The 18765-nt window shown below is 39.7% G+C and overlaps 1 pseudogene; it reads left to right on the top strand.

Annotated features, from left to right (window-relative positions):
* The first annotated feature begins 16631 nt into the window (after nt 1-16631).
* Nucleotides 16632-17449, top strand: LOC144337764 (uncharacterized; annotated as a pseudogene).
* Nucleotides 17450-18765: the final 1316 nt, after the last annotated feature.

The raw sequence follows: 18765 nt of genomic DNA, 5'->3' as shown, positions 1-18765 counted from the left end.
CCAAGAATAACAGCTGTAACTCAGTGAGTGGAAGCCACGCATCACAAAGCAGTTTCTCAGAAAGCTTCATTCCAGTTTTTATCTGAGGATATTTTCTATTCCACCTTAGTCTTCTATGGGCTTCCAAATATCACTTTGCAAATTCCACAAGATCAATCTTAACGAACGGCTTCTTGAGGGGACAGCTGTAATTCTGTGAGATGAATTCAGAGAACACAAAGCAGTTTCTCAGAAAGCTTCTTTCCAGTTTTTATCTGAGGATATTTTCTTTTTCCCCATAGCCTTCCATGGGCTTCCAAATATCACTTTGCAAATTCCACAAGAACAGTCTTAGCGAAAGGCTTCTAGCGGGTAAAGCTGTAACTCTGTGAAATGAATTCTCAGATCACAAAGTATTTCCTCAGAAAGCTTCTTTCTCATTTCTATCGGAGCATATTTCCGTTGGCCCTATTGTCTTCCAAGGGATTCGAAATATCAGCTCTCATATTCCACAGAAATAAGGCTAGCAAACAGCGCCACGAAATAGAGCTCTTACTCAGTAAGTGGAAGTCACACATCACAAAGCAGTTTCTCAGAAAGCTTTTTTCCAGTGTTTATCTGAGGATATATTCTTTTTCACCAAAACCCTCTATGGGCTTCCACATATCCCTTTTCAAATTCCACAAGAACAGTCTTAGCGAAAGGCTTCCTAAGGCCAAAGTTGTAACTCTGTGAGATTAATTCACAGATCACAAAGCTGTTTTTAAGAAATCTTCTTTCTCCTTTCTATCGGAGGATATTTCCTTTGGCCCTATAGTCTTGCAAGGTATCTGAAATATCAGTTCTCAGATTCAACAGAAATAAGGCTAGCAAAGAACTGCATGAATATTGGCTATAACACAGTGTGTGGAAGTCACACATCACAGGTCAATTTCTCAGAAATATACTATCCAGTTTATCAGAGGATATTTTCTTTTTCATCATAGCCCTCCATGGGCTTCCAAATATCAATTTACAAACTCCACAAGAACAGTTTTAGCACACGGCTTCTTGAGATGAAAGCCGTAACTTTGTGAGATGAATTCGCAGAACAGGAAGAAGTTTCCTAGAAATCTTCTTTCTCATTTATATCGGAGGATATTTCCTTTGGCCCTATAGTCTTCCAAGCGAACCGGAATATCAGTTCTCAGATTCCACAGAAATAAGGTTAGCAAACAGCTGCACGAAATACAGCTGTAACTCAGTGAGTGGAAGTCACACATCACAAAGCATTTTTTCAGAAAGCGTGTTTCCAGTTTTTATCTGAGGATATATTCTTTTTCACCGTAGCCCTCTGAGGGCTTCCAAATATAACTTGGCAAATTCCACAAGAACAGTCTTAGCGAACGGCATCTTGAGGGGAAAGCTGTAATTGTGTGGGATGAATTCTCAGAACACTAAGCAGTTTCTCAGAAAGCTTCTTTCTAGTTTTTATCTGAGGATATAATCTTTTTCACCATAGCCCTCTATGGGCCTCCAAATATCACATTGCAGATTCCACAACAACAGGCTTAGCAAATGGCATCTTGACTGGAAATGTGTAACTCTGTGAGATTAATTCACGGAACACAAAGCAGATTCTCAGAAAATTTCTTTCCACTTTCCATCTGAGGATATTTTCTGTTTCCCCACAGCCCTTCATAGGCTTCCAAATATCACTTTGCAAATTCCACAAGAACTGTCTTAGCGAAAGGATTCTTGAGGGGAAAGTTGTACCTCTGTGAGATGAATTCACAGCTCACAAAGAAGTTTCTCAGAAAGATTCTTTCTCATTTCTATCAGAGGATATTTCCTTTGACCCTATAGTCTTACAAGGGATCTGAAATATCAGTTCTCAGATTCCACAGAAATAAGGCTAGAAAACAGCTCCACGAAATACAGTTGTAACACAATGAGTGGAAGTCACTCATCACAAAAGAGTTTCACAGAGAGCTTCTTTCCAGGTTTTATCTGAGGATATATCCTTTTTCACCATAGAACTCTATGGGCTTCCAAATGTCATTTTGCAGATGCCACAAGAACAATCTTAGCGAATGGATTCTTGAGGGGAAAAGTGTAAATCTGTGACATGAATTCAAAAAATACAAAGCATTTTCTTCGAAAGCTTCTTTCCAGCTTTTATCTGAGGATATTTTCTTTCTCCCCTTGGCCCTCCATGGGCTTCCAAATATTGCTTTGCAAATTCCACAAGAACAGTCTTAGCGAAAGGCTTCTTGAGGGGAAAGCTGTAATCCTGTGAGATGAATTCAAAGATCACAAAGAAGCTTCTCAGAAAGCTTCTTTCTCATTTCTATCGGAGGATATTTCCCTTGGCCCTATAGTCCTCGAAGGGATCCTAATATCAGTTCCCAGATTCCAGAGAAATAAGGCTAGAAAACAGCTCCATGAAATAAAGCTGTAACTCAGTGACTGGAAGTCACACGTCACAAAGCAGTTCCTCAGAAACCTTCTTTCCAGTTTTTATCTGAGAATGTTTTCTTTTTCACCATTGCCCTCTATGGGCTTCCAAATATCACCTTACAGATTCCACAAGAACATTCTTACCGAATGGGTTTTCGATGAGAAAGGTGTAACTCTATGAGATGAATTCAAAGAACACAAAGCAGGTTCTCAGAAAGCATCTTTTGAATTTTCATCTGAGGATATTTTCTTTTTCCGCATAGCTCTCTATGGGCTTCCAAATATCACTTTGCAAATTCCACAAGAACAGTCATAGAAAAAGGCTTCATGAGGGAAAAGCTGCAACTCTGTGAGATCAAATCACAGATCTCAAAGAAGTTTCTCAAAAAGCTTCTTTGTCATTTCTATCAGAGGATATTTGCTTTGGCCCTATAGGCTTCCAAGGGATCCGAAATATCTGTTCCCAGATTCCACAGAATTAAGGCTAGCAAACAGCTGCACGAAATACAGCTGTATCTCAGTGAGTGGAAGTCACACATCACAAAGCAGTTTCTCTGAAAGCTTCTTTCCAGTTTTTATCTTAGGATATTTTCTTTTTCCACGTAGCCCTCCAGGGCTTCCAAATATAACTTTGTAAATTCCACAAGAACAGTCTTAGCGATAACCTTCTTGAAGGAAAAGCTGTCATTCTGTGAGGTGAATTCACAGATCACAAAGATGTTTCTCAGAATGCTTCTTTCTCATTTGTATCGGAGGGTATTTTCTTTGACCCTACAGACTTACAAGGGATCGGAAATATCAGTTCTCAGATTCCACAGAAATAAGACTAGGAAACAGCTCCATGATATACAGCTGTAACTTAGAGAGTGGAATTCACACATCACAAAGCAGTTTCTCAGAAACTTCTTTACAGTTTTTATCTGAGAATATTTTCTTTTTCACCATAGCCCTCTATGGCTTGCAAATATCACTTTGCAAATTCCTCAAGAACAGTCTTAGCGAATGGCTTCTTGAGGGGAAAGCTGTAATTCTTTGAGATGCATTCACGGAACACAAAGCAGTTTCTCAGAAAACTTCCTTCTCATTTCTATTGGAGGATATTTACTTACGCCCTATAGTCTTCCAAGGGATCCGAAATATCACTTCCCAGATTCCACTGAAATAAGGCTAGCAAACAGCTCCATGAAATACAGTTGTAAATCATGAGTGGAAGTCACACATCACAAAGCAGTTTCTCAGAAAGCTTCTTTCCACTTTTATTCTGAGGAAATTTTCTTTTTCACCATAGCCGTCTATGGGCTTCCAAATATCACTTTGCCAATTCCACAAGAACAGTCTTAGCCATAGGGTTCTTGAGAAGAAAGCTGTAACTCTGTGAGATGAATTCACAGAAAACATAGCAGTTTCTCAGAAAGCTCCTTTCCAGTTTTTATCTGAGGATATTTTCTTTTTCCCCATAGCCCACCATGGGCTTCCGAATAGCAATTTGGAAATTCCACAGGAAGAGTCTTAGCGAAAGGCTTCTTTAGGGGAAAACTGTAACTCTGTGAGATGAATTCACAGATCACAAAGAAATTTCTCTGAAAGCTTTTTTCTCATTGCTATCGGAGGATATTTCCTTTGGCCCTATAGTATTCCAAGGGATCCGAAATATCAGTTCTCTGATTCCACAGAAATAAGGAAAGCAAACAGTTCCACGAAATACAGCTGTAACTCAGTGAGTGGAAGTCACACATCACAAAGCAGTTTCTCAGAAAGCTTCTTTCCAGTTTTTCTCTGAGGACATCTTCTTTTTCACCATGGCCCCCTATGGGCTTCCAAATATCACTTTACAAACTCCGCAAGAACAGTCTTAGCGAACGGCTTTTGGAGGGGAAAGCTGTAACTCTGTCAGACCATTTCACAGAACATAAAGCATTTTCTCAGAAATCTGCTTTCCAGTTTTTATCTGATGATATTTTCTTTTTCCCCATAACTCTCCATGGACTTCCAAATATCACTTTGCAAATTCCACAAGAACAGTCTTAAGGAAAGGCTTCTTCAGGGGAAAGCTCTAACTCTGTGAGATGAATTCACAGATCACAAAGAAGTTTCTCAGAAAGCTTCTTTGTCATTTCTATCGGAGGATATTTCTTTTGGTCCTATAGTCTTCCAAGGGATCCGAAATATCAGTTCTCCGATTCCACAGAAATAAGGCTAGCAAACAGCTCCAGGAAACACAGCTGTAACTCAGGGAGTGGAAGTCAGACATCACAAAGCAGTTTCTCAGAAAGCTTCTTTCCACTTTTTATCTGAGGATATTTTCTTTTTCACCTTAGCCCTCTATTGGCTTCCCCATATCCCTTTGCAAATTGCACAAGAACAGTCTTAACAAACGGCTTCTTTAGGGGAAAGCTGTAACTCTGTGAGATGAATTCACAGAACACAAATCAGTTTCTCAGAAAGCTTCTTTCCAGTTTTTATCTTAGGATATTTCTTTTTCCCCATAGAACTCCTTGGGCTTCCAAATATCACTTTGCCATTTCCACAAGAACAGTATTAGCAAAAGGCTTCTTGAGGGGAAAGCTGTAACTACGTGAGATGAATTCACAGATCACAAATAAGTTTTCTCAGAAATTTTCTTTCTCTTTTCTATTGGAGGATATTTCTTTTGACCCTATACTCTTCCAAGGGATCCGAAATATCAGTTCTCAGATTCCAGAGAAATAAGGAAAGAAAACCGCTCCACGAAATACAGCTGTAACTAAGTGAGTGGAAGTCACACATCCCAAAGCAGTTTCTCAGAGAGCTTCTTTCCAGTTTTTATCTGAGCATATTTTCTTTTTCATCATAGCCCTTTATGGGCTTCCTAATATCACTTTTCAAATTCCACAAGAACAGTCTTAGCGAAAGGCTTCTTGAAGGGAAAGCTGTAACTCTGTGAGATGAATTCACAGATCACAAAGCAGTTTCTCAGAAAGCTTCTTTCCAGTTTTTATATCAGGATATTTTGTTTTCCATAACCCCATGGAGAACTATGGTGAAAAGGGAAATATGCTTAGACAAAAACTGGAAAGAAGCTTTCGGAGAAATTGTTCTGTGTTCTGTGAATTCTTCTCACAGAGTTACAGCTTTCCCCTCCAGAAGCTGTTCGCTATGACTGTTCTTGTGGAATTTGCAAAGGGTTCTTTGGAAGCCCATAGAGGTCTATGGTGAAAAACTTAATATCCTCAGATGAAAACTGGAAAGAATCTTTCTCAGAAAATGCTTTGTGACGTGACACTTCCACTCACTGAGTTCCAGCTGTATTTCGTGGAGCTGTTTGCTAGCCTTATTTCTGTGGAATCTGAGAACTGATATTTCGGATCTCTTTGAAGACTATAGGGCCACAGGAAATATCCTCCGCTCAAAATGAGAAAGAAGCTCTCTGAGAAACTTCTTTGTCATCTGTGAATTCATCTCACAGAGTTACAGCTTTCCCCTCAAGAAGCCTTTCGCTAAGACTCTTCTTGTGGAAGTTTCAAACTTATATTTGGAATCACTTTGAGGGCTATGGTGAAAAGGGAAATATCCTCACATAAAAAGAGGAAAGAAGCTTTCTGAGAAACTATTTTGTTGTCTTTGAATTCATCCCACAGAGTTACAGCTTTCCCCTACTGAAGCCATTCGCTAAGACTGTTCTTTGTGATCTGTGAATTCTTCTCACAGAGTAACAGCTTTCGCCTCAAGAAGCCTTTCGCTAAGACTGTTCTTGAGGGATTTGCAAAGTGGTATTTGGAAGCCCATTGAGGGCTACCGTAAAAAAGAAAACATCCTGAAATAAAAACTGGAAAGAAGCTTTCTGAGAATCTGCTTTGTGTTCTGTTAATTCAACTCACAACGTTACATATTTCCCCTCAAGAAGCAGTTCGCTAAGACAGTTCTCATGATATTTGAAAAGTGATATTTGGAATCCCATAGAGGGCTATGGTGAAAAATAAAATATCCTCAATAAAAACTGGAAAGAAGCGTTCTGAGCAACTGCTTTGTGATGTGTGACTTACACAAACTGAGTTACAGCTGTATTTTGGGGAGCTGTTTGCTAGCCTTATTTCTGTGGAATCTGAGAACTGATATTTCGAATCCCTTGGAAGGCTATAGGGCCAAAGGAAATATTCTCCGATAACAAAGAGAAAGAAGCTTTCTGAGAAACTTCTTTGTGTTCTGTGAAATAATCTCACAGAGTTACAGCTTTAGCCTCAATAAGCCTTTTGCTAAGACAGTTCTTGTGGAATTTGCAAAGTGATATTTGGAAGCCCATAGAGGGCTATGGTGAAAAAGGAAATATCCTCAGATGAAAACTGGAAAGAAGCTTTCTGAGAAACTGCTTAGTGTTCTGTGAAATCATCTCACAGAGTTACAGCTTTCCCCTCAAGAGGCCGCTCACTAAGACGGTTCTTGTGGAATTTGTAAAGTGATATTTGGTAGCCCATAGAGGGCTTTGGTGAAAAAGAAAATATCCTCAGATAAAAACTGGTAAGAAGCTTTCTGAGTAATGGCTTTGTGTTCTGTGAATTCATCTCACGGAGTTACAGCTTTTCCTTCAACAAGCCGTTAGCTAAGACTGTTCTTGCGGAATCTGCTAAGTGATATTTGGAAGCCATTAGAGGGCTATGGTGAAAAAAGAAATATTCTCAGATAAAAACTGGAAAGAAGCTTTCTGAGAAACTGCTTTGTGATGTGTTACTTCCACTCACTGAGTTACAGCTGTATTTCCTGGAGCTGTTTGCCAGCCTTATTTCTGTGGTATCTGAGAACTGATATTTCGGATTCCTTGGAATACTATAGGGGCAAAGGAAATATCCTCCGATAGAAATGAGAAAGAAGCTTTCTGAGAAACTTCTTCGTGATCTGTGAATTCATCTAACAGATTTACAGCATTCCCCTCAAGAAGCAGTTCGCTAAGACAGTTCTTGTGATATTTCCAAAGTGCTATTTGGAAGCCCATAGATGGCTATGGTGAAAAAGAAAGTATCCTCAAAAAAAGTGGAAAGAAGCGACCTGAGTAACTGCTTTGTGATGTGTGACTTCCACTCACTGAGTTACAGGTGTATTTTGTGGAGCTGTTTCCCAGACTTATTTCTCTGGAATCTGAGAACAGATATTTCGAATCCCTTGGAAGACTAATAGGCAAAGGAATATCCTCCGATAGAAATGAGAAAGAAGCTTTCTGAGTAACTTCTTTGTTATCTCTGAATTCATCTCACAGAGTTACAGCTTTCCTTTAAAGAAGCCTTTCGTTAAGGGTGTTCTTGTTGAATTTGAAAAGTGATATTTGGAAGCCCATGGAGTTCTATGAGGAACAAGAAAATATCCTCAGATAAAAACTGGTAAGAAGCTTTCTGAGAAATGGCTTTGTGTTCTTTGAATTCATCTAACAGAGTTACAGCATTTCCCTCAAGAAACCGTTCGCTAAGACTGTTCTTGTGGAATTTGCAAAGGGATATTTGGAGGCCCATAAAGGCCTATGGTGAAAAAGAAAATGTCCTCAGACAAAAACTGGAAAGAAGCTTTCTGAGAAACTGCTTTGTGATGTGTGACTTCCACTCACTGAGTTTCAGCTGTATTTCCTGGAGCTGTTTGGTAGCCTTATATTTGTGGAATCTGAGAACTGATATTTCTGATCACTTGGAAGACTATAGTGCCCAAGGAAATATCCTCCATAAAAATGAGAAACAAGCTTTCTGAGAAACTTTTTTTGTGATCTGTGAATTCTTCTCACAGAGTTACAGATTTCCCCTCAAGAAGACTTTTGCTAAGACTGTTCTTCTGGAATTTCCAAAGTGATATTTGGAAGCCAATGGAGGACTGTGGTGGAAAGGGAAATATCCTCAGTTAAAACTGGAAGGAAGCTTTCTGAGAAACTGCTCTGCGTTCTGTGAATTCATCTCACAGAGATACAGCTTTCCCCTCCAGAAGCCTTTCGCTAAAACTGTTCTTGTGGAATTTGCAAAGTGACATTTGGAAGCCCTTGGAGGGCTATGGTGAAAAGGGAAATATCCTCAGATAAAAACTGGAAAGAAGCTTTCTGAGATACTGCTTTGTGCTGTATGACTTCCATTCACTGAGTTACAGCTGTATTTTGGGGAGCTGTTTGCTAGCCTTATTTCTGTGGAATCTGACAACTGATATTTCGAATCCCTTGGAACACTATATGGCCAAAGGAAATATTCTCCGATAGAAATGAGAAAGAAGCTTTCTAAGAAACTTCTTTGTGATCTGTGAATTCATCTCACAGAATTACAGCTTTCCCTTCAAGAAGCCTTTCGCTAAGAGTGTTCTTGTGGAATTTGCAAAGTGATATTTGGAAGAATATGGAAGACAATGGTGAAAGAGAAAATATCCTCAGAGAAAAACTTTACAGAAGTTTTCTGAGAAACTGCTTTGTGATGTGTGACTTCCACTCACAGAGTTACAGCTGTATTTCTTGGATCTCTTTGCTTGCCTTATTTCTGTGGAATCTGAGAACGGATGTTTCGGGTCCCTTTGAGGATTATAGGGCCAAAGGAAATATACTTCCATAACAAAGATAAAGAAGCTTTTTGAGAAACTCCTTCGTGTTTTGTGAAATAATCTCACAGAATAACAGCTTTCTCCTCAAAAAGCCGTTTTCTAAGTCTGTTCTTGTGAAATTTGCAAAGTGATATTTGGAAGCCCTTAGAGGTCTATAATGGAAAAGAAAATATCCTCAGAGAAAAACTGGAAAGAAGCTTTCAGGGAAACTACTTTGTGATGTGTCACTTCCACTCACAGAGTTACAGCTCTATTTCGTGCATCTCTTTGCAACCTTTATTTCACTGGAATCTGAGAACTGATATTTCAGATCCCTTTGAAGACTATAGGGCCAAAGGAAATATCCTCCGATAACAAAGAAAAGAAGCTTTCTGAGAAACTCCTTTCTGTTCTGTGAAATCACCTCACAGATTTACAGCTTTCCCCTCAAGAAGCCTTTCGCTAAGACTGTTCTTGTGGAATTATCAATGTGATATTTGGAAGCCCATGGAGGATTAAGGTGAAAACGGAAATATCCTCAGATGAAAACTGGAAAGAATCTTTCTGAGAAACTGCTTATTGTTCTGTTAATTCATCTCACAGAGTTACAGCTTTCCCCTCAAGAAGCCGTACGCTAAGCCAGTTCTTGTGGAATTTGCAAAGTGATATTTGGAAGCCCATAGAGCGCTATGCTGAAAAAGAAAATATCCTCTGAGAAAAACTGGAAAGAAGCTTTCTGAGCAACTGTTTTGTGATGTGACACTTCCCCTCACAGAGTTACAGCTGTATTTCGTGGATCTGTTTGCTAGCATAATTCTGTGGAATCTGAGAACAGATATTTCGGATCCCTCTGAAGACTATAGGACCAAAGGAAATATCCCCCGATAACAAAGAGAAAGAAGCTTTCTGAGAAACTTCTTTGTGTTCTGTGAAATCATCGCACAGAGTTACAGCTTTCCCCTCAAGAAGCCGTTCGCTAAGCCTGTTCTTGTGGAATTTGCAAGGTGATATTTTGAAAACCTTAGAGGTCTATGGTGAAAAAGGAAATATCCTCAGATGAAATCTGGAAAGAAACTTTCTGAGAAACTGCTTAGGGTTCTGTTAATTCATCTCACAGAGTTCCAGCTTTCCCCTCAAGAAGCCTACTTGTGGAATTTGCAAAGTGATATTTGGAAGCCCATAGACGGCTATGGTGAAAAAGAAAATATCCTCAGAGAAAAAGTGGAAAGAAGCTTTCTAAGCAACTGCTTTGTGATGTGTGACTTCCACTCACAGAGTTACATCTGTCTTTCATGGATCTGTTTGTAAGCCTTATTTCTGTGGAATCTGAGAACTGATATTTCGCATCCCTTTGAAGACTACAGGGCCAAAGTAAATATCCGCTGATAACAAAGAGAAAGAAACTTTCTGAGAAACTCCCTGTGTTCTGTGAAATCATATCACAGAGTTATAGCATTCCCCTCAAGAAGCCGTTCGCTAAGCCAGTTCTTGTGGAATTTGCAAAGTGATATTAGGAAGCCCATAGAGCGCTATGCTGAAAAAGAAAATATCCTCTGAGAAAAAATGGAAAGAAGCTTTCTGAGAAACTGCTTTGTGATGTGTCACTTCCACTCACAGAGTTATAGCTGTATTTCGTGGATCTGTATACTAGCCTTACTTCTGTGGAATCTGAGAACAGATATTTCGGATCGCTTTGAAGAATACAGGGCCAAAGGAAATATCCTCCGATAACAAAGAGAAAGAAGCTTTGTGAGAAACTTCTTTGTGTTCTTTGAAATCATCTCACAGAGTTACAGCTTTCCCCTCAAAACCTTTTCGCTAAGACTGTTCTTGTGGAATTTCCAAAGTGATATTTCGATGCCCATAGAGGGCTACGGTGAAAAAAGAAATATCCTGAGATGTAATCTGGAAAGAAGCTTTCTGAGAAACTGCATTGTGATGTGTGACTTCCACTCACAGAGTTACATCTGTATTTCGTGGATCTCTTTGCTAGCCTTATTTCTGTGGAATCTGAGAACAGATATTTCGGATCCCTTTGGAGACTATATGGCCAAAGGAAATATCCTCCGATAACAAAGAGAAAGAAGCTTTCTGAGAAACTACTTTGTGTTCTGTGAAATCATCTCACAGAGTTACAGCTTTCCCCACAAGAAGCCGTTCGCTAAGCCTGTTCTTGTGGAATTTGCAAAATGATATTTGGAAGCCCATAGAGGGCTATGGTGAAAAGGAAAATATCCTCAGAGAAAAACTGGAAAGAAGCTCTCTGAGCAACTGCTTTGTGATGTGTGACTTCCACTCGTAGAGTTACATCTGTATTTCGTGGGTCTGTTTGCTAGCCTTATTTCTTTGGAATCTCAGAACTGATATTTCAGAGCCCTTTGAAGACTATAGGGCCAAAGAAAATATCCTCCTATAAAAAAGAGAAAGAAGCTTTCTGAGAAACTTTTTTGTGTTCTGTGAAATCATCTCACAGAGTTACAGCTTTCCCCTCAAGAAGCCTTTCGCTAAGCCTGTTCTAGTGGAATTTGCAAAGTTTAATTTCAATGTCAATAGAGGGCTACGGAGAAAAAGGAAATATCCTCAGATGAAATCTGGAAAGAAGCTTTTTGAGAAACGGATTAGTGTTCTGTTAATTCATCTCACAGAGTTACAGCTTTCCCTTCAAGAAGCCGTCGCTTACCATGTTCTTGTGGAATTTGCAGAATGATATTTGGGAGCCCCTAGGGTGCTATGGAAAAAAAGAAAATATCTTCAGAGAAAAACTGGAAAGAAGCTTTCTGAGAAACTGCTTTGTGATGTGTGACTTCCACTCAAATAGTAACATCTGTATTTCGTGGTTCCCTTTGCTAGCCTTATTTCTGTGGAATGTCAGAACTGATATTTCGAATCCCTTTGAAGACTATAGGGCGAAAGGAAATATCCTCTGATAACAAAGAGAAAGAAGCTTTCTGCGAAACTACTTTGTGTTCTGTGAAATCATCTCACAGAGTTACAGCTTTCCCCTCAAGAAGCCTTTCGCTAAGCCTGTTCTTGTGGATTATGTAAAGTGATATTGAGATGCCAATATAGGGCTACGGTGAAAAAGGAAGTAGCCTCAGATGAAATCTGGAAAGAAGCTTTCTGACAAACTGCTTAGTGTTCTGTTAATTCATCTCACAGAGTTCCAGCTTTCCCCTCAAGAAGCCTACTTGTGGAATATTCAAAGTGATATTTGGAAGCCCATAGAGGGCTATGGTGAAAAAGAAAATATCCTCAGAGAAAAACTTTAAAGAAGCTTTCTGAGAAACTGCTTTGTGATGTGTGACTTCCACTCACAGAGTTACGTCTGTATTTCCTGGATCTCTTGGCTAGCCTCATTTCTGTGGAATCTAAGAACTGATATTTCGGATCCCTTTGAAGACTATAGGGCCAAAGGAAATATCCTCCGATAACAAAGAGAAAGAAACTTTATGAGAAACTACTTTGTGTTCTGTGAAATCATCTCACAGTGTTACAGCTTTCCCCTCAAGAAGCCGTTCGCTAAGCCTGTTCTTGTGGAATTTGCAAAATGATATTTGGAAGCCCATAGAGGGCTATGGTGAAAAGGAAAATATCCTCAGAGAAAAACTGGAAAGAAGCTCTCTGAGCAACTGCTTTGTGATGTGAGACTTCCACTCATAGAGTTACATCTCTATTTCGTGGCTCTGTTTGCTAGCCTTATTTCTGTGGAATCTCAGAACTGATATTTCAGATCCCTGTGAAGACTGTAGTGCCAAAGGAAATATCCTCTGATAACAAAGAGAAAGAATCGTTCTGAGAAACTTCTTGGTGTTCTGTGAAATCATCTCACAGAGTTACAGCTTTCTCCTCAAGAAGCCTTTCGCTAAGCCTGTTCTTGTGGATTTTGTAAAGTGATATTTCGATGATCGTAGAGGGCTACGGTGAAAAAGGAAATATCCTCAGATGAAATCTGGAAAGAAGCTTTCTGAGAAACTGCTTAGTGTTCTGTTAATTCACCTCACAGAGTTACAACTTTCCCCTCAAGAAGTCGTTCAGAAAGCCTGTTCTTGTGGAATATGCAAATTGATATTTGGAAGGCCATAGAGGGCTATGGTGAAAAAGAAAATATCCTCAGAGAAAAACTGGAAAGAAGCTTTCTGATAAACTGCTTTGTGATGTGTCACTTCCAGTTACAGAGTTACATCTGTATTTCATGTATCTGTTCGCTAGTCTTATTTCTGTGGAATCTGAGAACTGATATTTCAGATCCCTTGGAAGACTATAGGGCCAAAGGAAATATCCCCTAATAACAAAGAAAAAGAAGCTTTCTGAGACACTTCTTTGTGTTCTGTGAAATCATGTCAAAGAGTTACAGCTTTCTCCTCAAGAATCCTTTCGCTAAGCCTGTTCATGTTTAATATACCCCTATCAAAAGGAGAAAGAAGCTTTCTGAGAAACTTCTTTGTGATCTGTGAATTCATCTCACAGAGTTAGAGCTTTCCCCGCAGGAAGCCTTTGGCTAAGACTGTTCTTGTGGAATCTACAAAGTGATATTTGGAAACCAATGGAAGGCTATGGTGAAAAGGGAAATATCCTCAGATAAAAACTGGAAAGAAGCTTTCTGAGAAACTGCTCTGTGTTCTGTGAATTCATCTCACATACTTACAGCTTTCCACTCCAGAAGCCCTTCGCTAAGAGTGTTCTTGTGGAATTTGCAAAGGGATATTTGGAAGCCTATAGAGGCCTACGGTGTAAAAGAAAATATCCTCAGATGAAAACTGGAAAGAAGGTTTCTGAGAAACTGCTTTGTGATATGTGACTTCCATTCACTGAGTTACAGCTGTATTTCGTGGAGGTGTTTGCTAGCCTTATTTCTGTGGAATCTCAGAACTGATATTTCTGATCCATTTGAAACTATAGCGCCAAAGGTATTATCCTCCTATGAAAATGAGAATGAAGCTTTCTGAGAAACTTCTTTGTGATCTGTGAATTCATCTCACAGGGTTAGAGCTTTCCCCGCAGGAAGCCTTTGGCTAAGACTGTTCTTGTGGAATCTACAAAGTGATATTTGGAAACCCATGGAAGGCTAGGTTGAAAAGGGAAATATCCTCAGATAAAAACTGGAAAGAAGCTTTCTGAGAAACTACTCTGTGTTCTGTGAATTCACCTCACAGAGGTACACCTTTCCACTCCAGAAGCCTTTCACTATGACTGTTCTTGTGGAATATGAAAAGTGACATTTGGAAGCCCATGTAGGGCTATGGTGAAAAGGGAAATATCCTCACATAAAAACTGGAAAGAAGATTTCTGAGAAACTGCTCCGCGTACTATGAAATCATCTCACAGAGTTACAGCTTTCCCCTGAAGAAGCCTTTCGCTAAGACTGTTCTTGTGGAATTTGCAAAGAGATATTTGGAAGCCCATAGAGGCCTATGGTGAAAAAGAAAATATCCTCAGATGAAAACTGGAAAGAAGCTTTCTGAGAAACTGCTTTGTGATGTGTGACTTCCAGTCATTGAATTATAGCTGTATTTCTTGGAGCTGTTTGCACGCCTTATTTCTGTGGAATCTGAGAACTGATATTTCGCATCCCTTTGAAGAGTATTGGACCAAAGGAAATATCCTCTGATCAAAGTGAGAAAGAAGCTTTTTGAGAAACTTCTTTGTGATCTGTGAATTCATCTCCCAGAGTTACAGCTTTCCCCTCCAGAAGCCTTTCACTAAGAGTGTTCTTGTGGAATTGGCAAAGTGATATTTGGAGCCCATAGAGGGTTATTGTGAAAATGGAAATATCCTCAGATGAAATCTGGAAAGAAGCTTTCTGAGCAACTGCTTTGTGATGTGTGAATTCCACTCACTGAGTTACAGCGGTATTTCATGGAGCTGTTTTCTAGCCTTATTTCTGTGGTACCTGAGAACTGATATTTCGGATCCCTTCAAACTATAGCGCCAAAGGTAATATCCTCAGATCAAAATGAGAAAGAAGCTTTCTGAGAAACTTCTTTGTGATCTGTGAATTCATCTGACAGAGTTACAGCTTCTCCTCAAGAAGGCTTTCGCTATGACTCTTCTTGTGGAATTTGCAAAGTGATAATTGGAAGCCCATGGTCAGCTATGCTGAAAAGGGAAATATCCTCACATAAAAACTGGAAAGAAGCTTTCTGAGAAACTGCACGGTGTTCTGTAAATTCATCACACAGAATTACAGCCTTCGAATCCAGATGCCGTTCGCTAACACTGTTCTTGTGGAATTTACAAATTGATATATGGAAGTCCCTAGAGGCCTATGGTGAAAAAGAAAATATCCTGAGATGAAAACTGGAAAGAAAGTTTCTGAGAAACTGCTTTGTGATGTGTGATTTCCACTCACTGAGTTACAGCTGTATTTCGTGGAGCTGTTTGCTAGGCTTATTTCTGTAGAATCTGAGAACTTACATTTCGGATCCCTTTGAAGACTATAGGGCCAAAGGAAATATCCTCCGATCCAAATGAGAAAGAAGCTTTCTGAGAAACTTCTTTGTGATCTATGAATTCATCTCACAGAGTTACAGCTTTCCCCGCAAGAAGCCTTTCGCTAAGACTCTTCTTGTGGAATTTCCAGAGTGATATTTGGAAGCCCATGGAGGGCTATGTTGAAAAGGGAAATATCCTCAGATAAAAACTGGAAAGAAGCTTTCTGAGAAACTGCTCTGTGTTCTGTGATTTCATCTCACATAGTTACAGCTTTCCACTCCAGAAGCCCTTCGCTAAGAGTGTTGTTGTGGAATTTGCAAAGGGATATTTGGAAACCCAAAGAGGCCTATGGTGAAAAAGAAAATATGCTCAGATGAAAACTGGAAAGAAGCTTTCTGAGAAACTGCTTTTTGATGTGTGACTTCCACTCACTGAGTTACAGCTGTATTTCATGGAGTTGTTTGCTAGTCTTATTTCTGTGGAAACTGAGAACTGATATTTCGGATCCCTTTGAAGACTATAGAGCCAAAGGAAATATCCTCCGATCAAAATGAGAAATAGCTTTCCGAGAAACTTCTTTGTGATCTGTGAATTCAACTGACAGTGTTAGAGCTTTCCCCGCAGGAAGCCTTTGGCTAAGACGGTTCTTGTGGAATCTACAAAGTGATATTTGGATACCCATGGAGGGCTACGGTGAAAAGGGAAATATTCTCACATAGAAACTGGAAAGAAGATTTCTGAGAAACTGCTCTGTGTTCTGTGAATTCATCTCACAGAGTTACAGCTTTCCCCTCCAGAATCCGTTCGCTGAGACTGTTCTTGTGGATTGTGAAAAGTGATATTTGGAAGCCCATGGAGGGCTGTGGGGAAAAGGGAAATATCCTCACATAAAAACTGGAAAGAAGATTTCTGAGAAACTACTCTGTGTTCTGTGAATTCATCTCACAGAGTTACAGCTTTCCCCCCCAGAAGCCGTTCGCTAAGAATGTTCTTGTGGAATTTGCAAAGGGATATTTGGAAGCCCATAAAGGCCTATGGTGAAAAAGAAAATATCCTCAGATGAAAACTGGAAGGAATCTTTCTGAGGAACTGCTTTGTGATGTGTGAATTCCACTCACTGAGTTACAGCTGTATTTTGTGGAGCTGTTTGCTAGTCTTATTTCTGTGGAATCTGAGAACTGATATTTCGGATCCCTTTGAAGACTATAGGACCAAAGGGAATATTCTCCGATCAAGAGGAGAAAGAAGCATTCTGAGAAACTTCTTTGTGATCTGTGAATTCATCTCACAGAGTTACAGCTTTCCGCTCAAGAAGCCTTTTGTTAGGACTGTTCTTCTGGAATTTGCAAAGTGATATTTGGAAGCCCATGGAAGGCTACGGTGAAAAGGGACATATCCTCAGATGAAAACTGGAAAGACTTTCTGAGAAACTGCTCTCTGTTCTGTGAATTCATCTCACAGAGGTACAGCTTTCCCCTCAAGAAGCCGTTCGCTAAGAGTGTTCTTGTGGAATTTGCAAAGGGATATTTGGAAGCCCATAGAGGAATATGGTGAAAAAGAAAATATGCTCATATGAAAACTAGAAAGAAGCTTTCTGAGAAACTGCTTTGTGATGTGTGACTTCCACTCAGTGAGTTACAGCTGTATTTCTTGTAGCTGTTTGCTAGCCTTATTTCTGTGGAACCTGAGAACTGATATTTCGCATTCCTTTATACTATAGCGTCAAAGGTAATATCGTCAGATCAAAATGAGAAAGAAGCTTTCTGAGAAACTTCTTTGTGATCTGTGAATTCACTTGAAAGAGTTACAGCTCTCTCCTCAAGAAGGCTTTCGTTACGACTCTTCTTATGGAATTTGCAAAGTGATATTTGGAAGCCCATGGACGGCTATGGTGAAAAGGGAAATATCCTCACATAAAAACTGGAAAGAAGCTTCCTGAGAAACTGCACGGTGTTCTGTAAATTCATCACACAGAATTACAGCTTTCCACTCCAGAAGCCGTTCGTTAACACTGTTCTTGTGGAATTTGCAAATTGATATATGGAAGCCCCTAGAGGCCTATGGTGAAAAAGAAAATATCCTGAGATGAAAACTGGAAAGAAAGTTTCTGAGAAACTGCTTTGTGATGTGTGATTTCCACTCACTGAGTTACAGCTGTATTTCGTGGAGCTGTTTGCTAGGCTTATTTCTGTAGAATCTGAGAACTTACATTTCGGATCCCTTTGAAGACTATAGGGCCAAAGAAAATATCCTCCAATCCAAATGAATAAGAAGCTTTCTGAGAAACTTCTTTGTGATCTATGAATTCATCTCACAGAGTTACAGCTTTCCCCGCAAGAAGCCTTTTGCTAAGACTCTTCTTGTGGAATTTCCAGAGTGATATTTGGAAGCCCATGGAGGGCTATGTTGAAAAGGGAAATATCCTCAGATAAAAATTGGAAAGAAGCTTTCTGAGAAACTGCTCTGTGTTCTGTGAATTCATCTCAGATAGTTACAGCTTTCCACTCCAGAAGCCCTTTGCTAAGAGTGTTGTTGTGGAATTTGCAAAGGGATATTTGGAAGCCCATAGAGGCCTACGGTGAAAAATTTAGAAAACTGGAAAGAAGAAAACCGGAAAGAAGCTTTCTGAGAAACTACTTTGTGATGTGTGACTTCCACGCACTGAGTTACAGCTGTATTTCGTGGAGGTGATTGCTAGCCTTATTTCTGTGGAACCTGAGAATTGATATTTCGGATCCCTTTGAAACTATAGCGCCAAAGGTATTATCCTCCTATCAAAATGAGAAAGAAGCTTTCTGAGAAACTTCTTTGTGATCTGTGAATTCATCTGACAGAGTTACAGCTTTCTACTCGACAAGCCTTTTGCTAAAACTCTTCTGGTGGTATTTGCAAAGTGATATTTGGAAGCCCATGGACGGCTATGTTGAAAAGGGAAATATCCTCAGATAAAAACTGGAAAGAAGCTTCCTGAGAAACTGCTCTGTGTTCTGTGAATTCATCACAAAGAATTACAGCGTTCCACTCCAGAAGCCCTTCGCTAAGAGTGTTGTTGTGGAATTTGCAAAGGGATATTTGGTAGCCCAAAGAGGCCTATGGTGAAAAAGAAAATATGCTCAGATGAAAACTGGAAAGAAGCTTTCTGAGAAACTGCTTTGTGATGTGTGACTTCCACTCACTGAGTTACAGCTGTATTTCATGGAGTTGTTTGCTAGTCTTATTTCTGTGGAAACTGAGAACTGATATTTCGGATCCCTTTGAAGACTATAGGGCCAAAGGAAATATCCTCCGATAACAAAGAGAAAGAAGCATTCTGAGAAACTTCTTTGTGATCTGTGAATTCATCTCACAGAGTTACAGCTTTCCGCTCAAGAAGCCTTTTGTTAGGACTGTTCTTCTGGAATTTGC

Source organism: Macaca mulatta, chromosome 20, assembly GCF_049350105.2.
Source record: "Macaca mulatta isolate MMU2019108-1 chromosome 20, T2T-MMU8v2.0, whole genome shotgun sequence".
NCBI classification, from domain to species: domain Eukaryota; kingdom Metazoa; phylum Chordata; class Mammalia; order Primates; family Cercopithecidae; genus Macaca; species Macaca mulatta.
This window is presented reverse-complemented; position numbering and strand designations above follow the sequence as displayed.